The sequence below is a fragment of the Branchiostoma lanceolatum genome, chromosome 14, assembly GCF_035083965.1.
Source record: "Branchiostoma lanceolatum isolate klBraLanc5 chromosome 14, klBraLanc5.hap2, whole genome shotgun sequence".
In the NCBI taxonomy this organism is placed as follows: Eukaryota; Metazoa; Chordata; class Leptocardii; order Amphioxiformes; family Branchiostomatidae; genus Branchiostoma; species Branchiostoma lanceolatum.
In genome coordinates this window covers 15,989,594-15,999,726 of record NC_089735.1, presented here as the reverse complement: position 1 = coordinate 15,999,726, position 10,133 = coordinate 15,989,594, and positions in this window count along the sequence as shown.

The window sequence follows — 10,133 nt, the reverse complement described above, 5'->3', positions numbered from 1 at the left end:
GTGATCGTCTAAAGCAGCGATCTTGCATGCTCCCTCCCCATTTCTGCCTGTTCCGGACTAGATTTGAAAATCCAACCACCTGTCAGGCTGCCTTCAACAGAATACATGCCCACATTGATTGAAGAGATAATTTTAAACTAGCCTCCGTTTCTGACCCCGACTGGTGTGTTATTATCTCCATGAAAAATGGAGATATTGTTTTGGGTGTGTCTGTTTGTTTGTCTGTCTGTCTGTCTGTCTGTTTGCTTGTGTTTCCGCACCACTCCAGTCAGCATAACTCAAGAGCCTCTTGATGGATTACCATGATATTTGGTATGTGGGCAGGTGTTGTGAAGCCGAAATTCAACGTCGATTTTGGGCCCCCTGGTATGTGACCTTGGTACTGCAGTAGAACTTCAATTTTTGTATCTTTTGAGCTGGACGTGCTATGGTCTTGATTTTTGGGTGGCAGATAGCTTGTGATGTAATAAAGAAGTGGTGCAGGTTTGGGCCCTCTAGCAGCTTCCTCTGGAAGTGCAGGGGCGTTTTTGTGAAAATCTTCTAAGGAGGATAACTGAACAAAGGAACGACGGATTTCCATGATATTTAGTATGCATGTAGGTTAGATAGAGATATACACAATGAAGTGCAAATTATGCTAATTGGGACTTAATTTGCATAGCTAATAAGGTAAATCTATATTTGCAGTGTTTTACATTATCAGACTCAAATACATGTAACGTATGTAGTTTATGGAAAGTGGATCATCAACAGATAAGAATTATGCAAAATAAATTTCTAATTTGCATAATTAATGCAAAACACCATATTTCCTCTAATTGGAAAATTATAGGGCTGTCAACATGATACTTAGTATGCATGAAGCTTAGACAGAGATATACATTATAAAGTGCAAATTATGCTAATTGTCACTTAATTTGCATAGGTAATGAGGAAAATCTATATTTGCAGTGTTTTCCATTATCAGACTCAAATACATGTAACATATGTAGTTTATGGAAAGTGGAGCATCAACAGATACCAATTATGCAAGTAAATTCCTAATTTGCATAATTAATGTAAAACACCATAATTAATCTAATTGGAAAATTATAGGTCTGTCAATATTGCAACATGTGTAAGTTAGATAAAGGTGTTTATGACCAAGCATATCTTATGCAAACGTGTAAGTCATTTGCATGAATAGGATTGTTCATGGAGATATGAGGCCGTGGAACTCTTGTTCATGTTTTGTTTCAGCTGTAAACTCCCGTAACAAACCAGGCGTGTGCCTCGGCCATTCAGTCAATTGTTCCTCGCGTACGTGTGAATTACCCTTGCGCGAACATGTGAATTACCCTTGCGCGAACATGTTAATAGCTTCTCTGAATGGCTGTCTTAAATACCTTTCCTTTGCCGGGCCCGACTTAAAGCAGACGGGATATAAACGGCGGTCGTCCCTCGGCTACACAACTCTCTCGGCTGCACAACTGCCTTGGCTACAAAACTCCCTGCCGGCATTAGAGAACCTTGCCCCATCCCCCCTCCCTCCCCGCCAATATATACGCCGCCGTTATAGGAAGTCTGCGAAGGAGGCTAGGACCAAGGTACAAGGTAAGGCCCTAAAACATTATTATAGGGTACCCAGACTTAATCTATCCCATAGTGCACCTGGTTGGGGAGGCGATAGAGTAACTCGAAAGTCTGTTTATGCTCCATGAAATGAGTGTTTCAAGTCCGGCCCAGCGAAGGGAAATTAAAAAGAAAACCTTAGGGGCTAGGACATGGACTTGTGAACTGTGGCGTCCCGTAGACCCACACACACCTCTCGGCAGAACAAAATGAAAGTAAACTAATCAAGAATTACAAACTTGGTAACTTTTTTTGAGTGCAGCATATTGAGCAATTGTACTATAGAGCATGGATGCAAGCTAAATGATGAAAAAACAAAAAACAACTAATCTTTCTGTCGGGAGTAAACGCTATAATCGAAAAGAAATAAAAGGAATGAATGAAATTGGTGATGTAAAATGTACATGAATCAAATATTTGGTCCAACATCTTAATTTTTTAGGCCGTTTGAATATGCCGGCGTTATCAAAGAAACATAAGTTAATCCTACTAACACAGCTGACATATAATTAGGTCAAGCTATGTTAAGTTGATGTAAATATCATATTAAGTGGAAAATTAAGTGGAAAAGTGATTTGGGGTCAGACATACCTGTGCTGTAAGAAAACCGTTGCCATAGAAATATTGAAGATATTACCAAGGACAGTTCGCTTGCTTGTGTGTGGATTGTTGGTCTAATCGGATATTGATAGTAATGAAAAAACATTTCCCATAAGCGAAAGTCTATCGTCTGCTGGCAGTCCTATGGTAATGGATCAAAATAGTCGTCTAGCAATCCTTGATAGGATTTTTTTTTTTATTCAAACTTTATTAACATACATAATGATACATACTAATACACGGAAAATCCTAATTATTTGTAGTGTTGATTGAAATTACAATGATGGTTTTAAATATTGTAATTGCTTATCTATTTCGATGATGCTTTTAAGTCGGTTTCTAAAGGGGGCAAAATTTGGTTTTGACATTTTGAACAAAACATGAATATATACAGTACTTAGCAATAAGAATGCAATGTGCAAATGTGGCAACAGGGTGATAACCTTCAATTATACCATATATGATCATCTGTACATTTAGAACCAGGTCCTGTTTGGTACAACGTTTCCACCAGATACAGAAATGTTTCCAAGATTTTTCAACGTCTTTGCAAACCGCTCACGCTAACCGACATCTTTCTCACCGTAGTCACCCTTCAGTAAGATAGCCGGAGCCGCATAGTCCCTGTTTACAACATTTATTCACACATATTAGTTTCGACAATATGTTGTTTAACCCTATCCAGACTGGGGGGCTAAAAGTGACCGCGCCAACTTTGACATCGTATACCTGCCAAACGACATATGCTAGGACTACCAAACTAGATGACCTCTCCTGAAATTTAGTTGGCAACAATATTATGATAATTGTATGAGTTTATCATTTTTCGTGTTGCCATGGCATTGGGTTTCTGAAAGGCATTTTATGCAAAAATCATTGATTTTTTTAAAACAATGATATTTCTTAGGTTTTCTTGCGCAACCACACTAGTTTTCTTACATGTATATCATCATATGTGATTAGATGTAACTCTCATGATTTAATATTCAGGATTTATGCTAATTTGATGACGTAATTGGTCAAAATCCAAGATGGCGGACCATTACACTATTTTAGGTATTAACAGGGTTTTTCGCCTTAATAATCGTCACTACGTGGCATTTTCTTTACCAGAAAGATTAACGTTTCTAGTCTATTTCTAGTGTTTTTTGGGTCATAACTGGAAAAAAAGTATTTTTGAAAATTTCAAAATGGCCGATCCAAGATGGCGGATCCCAAGGGGTCGCTAACAACACGTGACGTCATTTGATGACGTCATTTCGACGTCAACGTAGTTTCCATTTACGTAATATGTCTTGGTATACCTTAAAATCAACAATACATACTATTTTGTTTAATGCCTTTAGATATTACGGGAATTCCCTATTTAGCCAATAAAAACACATCAATGACGTCATAATTACGTCACCAAAATTCTGGGAATTATAAAACTTTACATGAACATCACTCCCTACAAATTTGGGAATGATACATCATACCGTTCAGAAGTTATGAGGGGGGAGGCGAATGAGCCCCTACCAACCCCCCCCCCCCTTCCCTGGTATCCCCAAAAAGCCCAGTCTGGATAGTCTGGTCTCCAATGAGCACAGCAAGTAAACCTTTGATAACGGTAAGAAAAGCTCTGCCATTATAATGAATGAAGACCTTTATTGCACATTTCTGCCACACTTGGCTAAGTACAGGTCACAACAAAATATAATACAAGACAGTACAGTTAGCGGATACAAAAGAATATGACTATCATTAAATAAATTCTACTTCTCCTCGCTTTTCGGTTATAGTGGATATAAAAGAACAGACGTGTTTTTCAATGGGAGGTTTGTCTAGTCGCATTAGAAATATGAATTTTTGAACAGTACTTAATTGTGTGAAGTAGGGAAATAGGTTTTCTACAAGTTTATACAGTTCATTTCTTTCTTTGGTATATAATACACATTCTACCACAAAATGACATTCGTCTTCTACTCTATTCAAAGTACATGTACAATGTTTACATAATCGTTGTTCTAGAGGAGTGCGGGTATGTCTTCCCGTTTCAATATGTAGTTTGTGGCAGCTGATTCTTAGTCTTGTGACTGCATTCCTGACCCTCATATTTGAATTACTTAGATATTTTTCTTCATTATAAGTAGTTTTGAATAATCTATATGATCTTAACTTATTTTTGGAAGCCCCACCTTTGTTGTCGTTATGTATTTCTTTCAGAAACGTTTGGAAGTAAATGTCTTTTATCCGTTGGCCAATGGAACTAACAATTTGTAACGTATTTGAATTATATGAAATTGGTAGGTGCCATAAGAAAGCAAACCCGCTCTCCTCTAAAGACTTACGTATTCCTGTCGCCCAACATTTCACACCAGATTTGTCTAGATCTAACTGACAGCAGAAAGCATCTGCTTGAAAACTGTCGGCTGACACATTCTGGCGAAGTCTAAGGAAATATTTGACGGCATTTAGCGAAGCATCCACTTGTATTGGGTATCTTCCTAATTCCGCCCTTGCAGCTAGGCTGCAAGCAGACCTAGGTACACGTAATGATTGTTTGCAGAATTTTAAATGAACTGATTCAATTGGACAGGAATTTGAACTTTTGAATGAACCCCATATTTCAGAGCCGTAGAGAATAATGGGTTTAACGCACGCATCAAAAAGTTTGTTTCTCACAGAAATTGGGGCGTCGGCATTGTCTAGAGAATGGTTGATGCCGAACAAAGCTTTTAGACCTTTCCGGTAGAGGTGTTTGTGATTCGCCTTGAATGTGCCGGCAGTGTTGACAATGATACCTAAGTAACAATAGGATGTTACTAATTCAACAGGGTTTTTCTGGTATATAAACAGTCTTTTGGAAGACGACCACCTTTAGAGAAAACAACAACTTTTGTTTTCCTAAGGTTTACATTCAGTCTCCATGTATTACAATAGTTTTCTAGCTTATTCAAAGAAGTTTGTAACCCTTGCTTAGACTCGGAAAAAATAACTAAGTCATCTGCGTATAATAAACAGGGAATGTACTTATCATGCATAATTGGTGGTTCACATTCATTGTCAAAGATGGTTGTAATATCACTAATAAATAAGTTGAATAACGTTGGGCTTAAATTACAACCTTGTTTGACACCGCTATGCGTAACATATGATTCAGTGAGACCATGACTATGTTTGACACAATTTGTAGTTTTAGAGTACATGTCTTTGATAGTTTGAAGAAACTTACCACCTATACAAAGCTTGTTCAATTTAGATATGAGGCCATTTCTCCAAACTGAATCAAAGACCTTACTAAAATCTACAAAACATGCAAAGAGGCGAGAGTTCTGACTAATGTATTTCCTAACTAGGGTGCTAACTACGAAAAGATTATCTGTTGTTCTAAAGTTTTTTCCAAAGCCTGCCTGATGGGGTTTGAATAATGTATTGTTTTCTGCATAATTTACTAAACGAGTATTCAATATGGAAGAAAATAGTTTACCTAGACAGCTCATAATAGAGATTCCTCGATAGTTGTCTGGGATGGACGGGTCCCCTGACTTGTGAATTGGCACGATATGGCTGAGAGACCATTCCTCAGGAAAATATTCATTTTGTAAACACATATTAAATACCTGGAGGAGTGGCTTTTTCAATATCATTTTACCAGATTTCAACATTTCGTTTAGAATCATGTCATGTCCACTAGATTTATTATTCTTAAGATTAGAAATGGCGGTGGTTAATTCCCCAATGGTTATTGGGGAATCAAGGACAGAGGGGTTTACAGGGGGCGGGGATGAATTTAGTGAATCGTTATTTGAAATTTGTGGATCATTTTCTGGGTCAGGACAGTCCTTTGTATTGTTAAAGAGTTTGTCTACACTGCTGAAGTGATTAAGCCACTCTTCATCTGATATATTGTTCTCTTGCGCTTTTGCTGGTTTTAATTTGTTTACTAGATTCCAAAAGGCACTGGGATTTTTGTCTTTTAGACAGGACAATTGTGTCATTATGTAATTATGAAAATCCCTTTTCTTCTTTTTTATGAGTTTTCTATATTCCTTTTTCCTTTTAAAGAATCTACCCCTGATATCTGGGTTTGATGGCTGTTTTACAAGTAAGGAAGCGAGGTTCTTCACCTCTCGCTTTAGTTCAGTACAGCTTTTGTCGAACCATTGTTTGTTTTGTCCAAGCCGGGTACGTCTCTTAGTCTTACAATTTGTTCTCTTTATTGATAATGATCTAGCACCTGCGTCTTTTAGAATTGAGCTTAATTCCGATACAAACATTTCGATTTCTTCTTTAGAATTTGAGTTACTATTAGCTTTGAATGAGAGCGAATTTAATCTATTTTTAAAATGGGATTGTGATAGAGTGTGAGAAAATGTTTCCGTGGATGACTGGTTCCAGTGAAATCTCTGATGAGAAGGTTTGGATTTCGGCCTATTGTATTTTTCATTAGGATGTTTATCTGTTGTGTTTGTATTGATGAGAACAGATAACATACAGTGGTGCGAAAAAACTGTCAAAGGGTGAACTTTAAACAGTAGAACGCGTTGAAATAAGAAATTGGCTGGTGGCGATATAATCCACAGTGCTGCTTCCATTCGGCTGATGACAGGTATAATTACCTTGTAAATCTCCCACTACTCTACCATTTAGTATTCTAAGGTTAGCTTGTATACATAAGTCAGTTATAAGTCTACCAAATTTGTTAGGAGGTGCTTTGTCAGAGTGTTGTCTGTCATTGAAAAGGTTTGAAACATCACAGGGGCCGTCCTCATTGTCTACATAGTCATTTAAATCACCAAGACGCGAATTTAGATCGCCCCCAAGTATGATGAATCCCTCTGAACTATACTTAGCTATTTCATCTTCTAAAATGTCTATCACGTGGTTCTCAGAGTTTTTATGGGTTGAAGAAGCGCTGGGGCTTAAATACACAGAACATATAAACAAATCTCTTGAAAGTCCTAATAATTTGCGGTCCACTCGTACCCAGAGAAGGTCTGTGGACTTGGAGGGTACTTTTTTTTATATAATGCCTATATTCATTTTTGTAAAAGAATAAAATTCCTCCCGAAGAGCGCTTAGCTCTCTTGTTTTTGTTTCGGTACAAATGAAAATGACTGTAGTTGTTGATGTTGATTTTGGTACTTTCTGTGGTCCAGGTTTCTAGCAATGAGAAGAAGTCGAATTTATTAATTTCGTCTAAAAATTCTAAGTCCTCTAATTTTGAACCTAACCCATGTACATTCCAGACACCGAAACTTTTGCTTCGGCCCGGAAAAGTTTTCATCGAAGAAGGCAAAAAGAATTATCTAAAAAATAAAAGTTAACAAAAATCTGAATCATGCCTTTACCCTAACCCTCAATATTAAACCGTAACTCCAGGATAAATAAATAATAATAAATAGAGAAAAACTAACGTCTTGTAAAACGTACGAAAAATTCTATGAATCAAAATACCCTACTTACTATCCATACGTACTATCACTATTTAAGGCTGACACCAAGGTGATAACGATGATAAATAACAGCAGTTATGGTACTCTACTCTTCATTTAGGCCCTGTTGATTTGATGACATCCTTTGGGGACCACAAATTGATGCGAGCGTGCAAATGAATAAAAAAAGTTTATAAAACAAAGTTGCCTTCATTATGAAAATCTATGTGGTCAGGAAGGATGAACAGAACTAAATACAAAGAGTATGGTATACCGAAATATAGACTCTTCATCTTTGTTCATGTTTTATGAAATATTTGTTTGTAATTCATAGCATTCATTTTTTTTCATTTTGAAGCTGCTTTTTATGACTTACGGTATGGTTGAAAACTTTTTATGTTATTTTTCAGAACAGACGAAAATTGATGCGCGCGCGGAAGTCTACCATATGATCAAGTCAACATAGCCGTACTACAACAAAAAGGAAGTCCGACCGGAGTGTAACAAGTGAAGTGTTCTAAAGCGCATGTATTCGTTAAACCTGTGTGTTCAGCATATTGTAGGAAATGCTCAAGAAACATGTAATGAGATTGATACAAACAAGTAGCTTTTCACTTTCTATAATGTTCTTTAGGTAAAAGGATTTCTGGCTAAGTGTGAAAAGATTTCTTAAGAACTGAAACGTGACTAAGATCTTACAGTACTGCTTCATTGCTTTGGTGCTTTTTCAGTATTTCTTCTGTGTTAGTTTTCTATTCGACAAGCTTTTCAGAATATTCAGAACACAAGATGCTGACCAAGTAGTCCAATTCCAGCCTTGACGTTTTACACGTTTAACTGCGGATGGCCGGAGAGCCGTTGTACATTGGTTAGTTCCATCTGTCATCTATGGACGCCCTGGTAAGAAATGAGCAGAATTAGCAGGGAAAATATGTGAAATGATGTGTTTATAACAAGAGCAATGTAATAGTGGCCTATTAGTAGTAAAGAGCTCAGTCTCATCGCTGTTCTAAAGCCCCCCCCCCTTCACAAATCAAAAATTCAGCTCGGCCAACGTCTCGGCGAGCTCTAAATGGGTATTCTCGGCCGAAGCACGTTCGCGTGTGACTGGAAGCTGAGTTTAAATTCAGCGAGGCCTCGGCGGCGATTTTTGAGCTCGGAGAGCTCCTCAACGGGTTTTCCGTAGGTCGCCTGAGCAACGGCCAACACTCGGCCAATATTCGGGCGGCAATTCGAAGATATTAGACCTATTTTTTTGTCGGTCGGAGCTCGAGGTCGCCCGAACTCTTCGGCCTCTTGCGAGCCTCGCTCGGGCTCCGTACAATAATCAGACGACCATCTTCGGTGTTCCTCTCCACTTATGAAAAGTAACGCGTGCTTAGGGCGAGCGGTGTGCTGGTGTCGGCGGAACATTGGACGGGCTCCGGCCGAACTCCTTCTTATTTATACATTAAACGTAACGATAGTTTGGTTTATAACATAAGAATATAAAGGATATACTGTATTGACTTGTCAAAGAATGATGCCAAACTTTTCAAATGAAAGTCAAGTCAAATGCAAAGTTAAATCTTCATTGAAAATAATTGATTATAAATGAAAAATAGACACCGATCCGAGGACAATACTTCCTGCTTCTTTTTTTTGCTGTTGATTTGGAATGTATTAATTTATATATTCATGAACGTTAACTGAGGCTTGACTTTCTGAAGTTTTTCCCCCAGAATGACTAGTTCAAAGTACAAATTCATTACAAATGTAAAAAAGCACTGTTTGTCTACCGAAGCACGCCCAGGCGTCGACAGGGCGTCGATAGTCTTAAGCCGGCGTCACAATTCATGCGAGCATCGGCCGATTTTGTAGATCGCCGGAAGCTCGCCGAATTTCAAATTCGCCCGAGCGTCGACCGTAATTTTCGCTGAAAACCTGCCCCGTCACAAATTGAACGGAGCTCGGGCGACGTCCGTCGAACACTAAACATAAGACGGTACCATCTCTTGGACACGGACGAAGTCAGAATCAACTGACCTGGTAACAAGCTCAAATTTGGACCAACTTTACTTTCTGAGTTGTGGCAAATCTGTAAAACATGAGGGAAGTGGGTGGGCACACTGAAAATAATAACCTTAACAGGAATTTTGTCATAAACCAATCGGATTACTAGCGCAGAAGCCACAAAGTCAACAGATTAGTCGCTTAACCCCGATCCAAACATTTTCACCAAACGGAAATCGATCGAAGCTCGGGCGAACGCCGTCGGAGCTTCGGCCGACCGTTGATAAGCCTATCGACGCCCTGCCGACGCCTGGGCGTGCTTCGGCAGACAAACATAAATCTATAATGACTTAGTGGACTTTCAACTAGTCATTTTGTGGAGGAAAAACTCAAGAAGTCAAGTCAAGCCTCAAAAATCAAGCCTCAGCTCATTAATATATAAATTGAAACATCCAAACCAATACCAAAAAAGAAACAGGAAGTATTGTCTTTGGTGTCCACATTTTATTTATA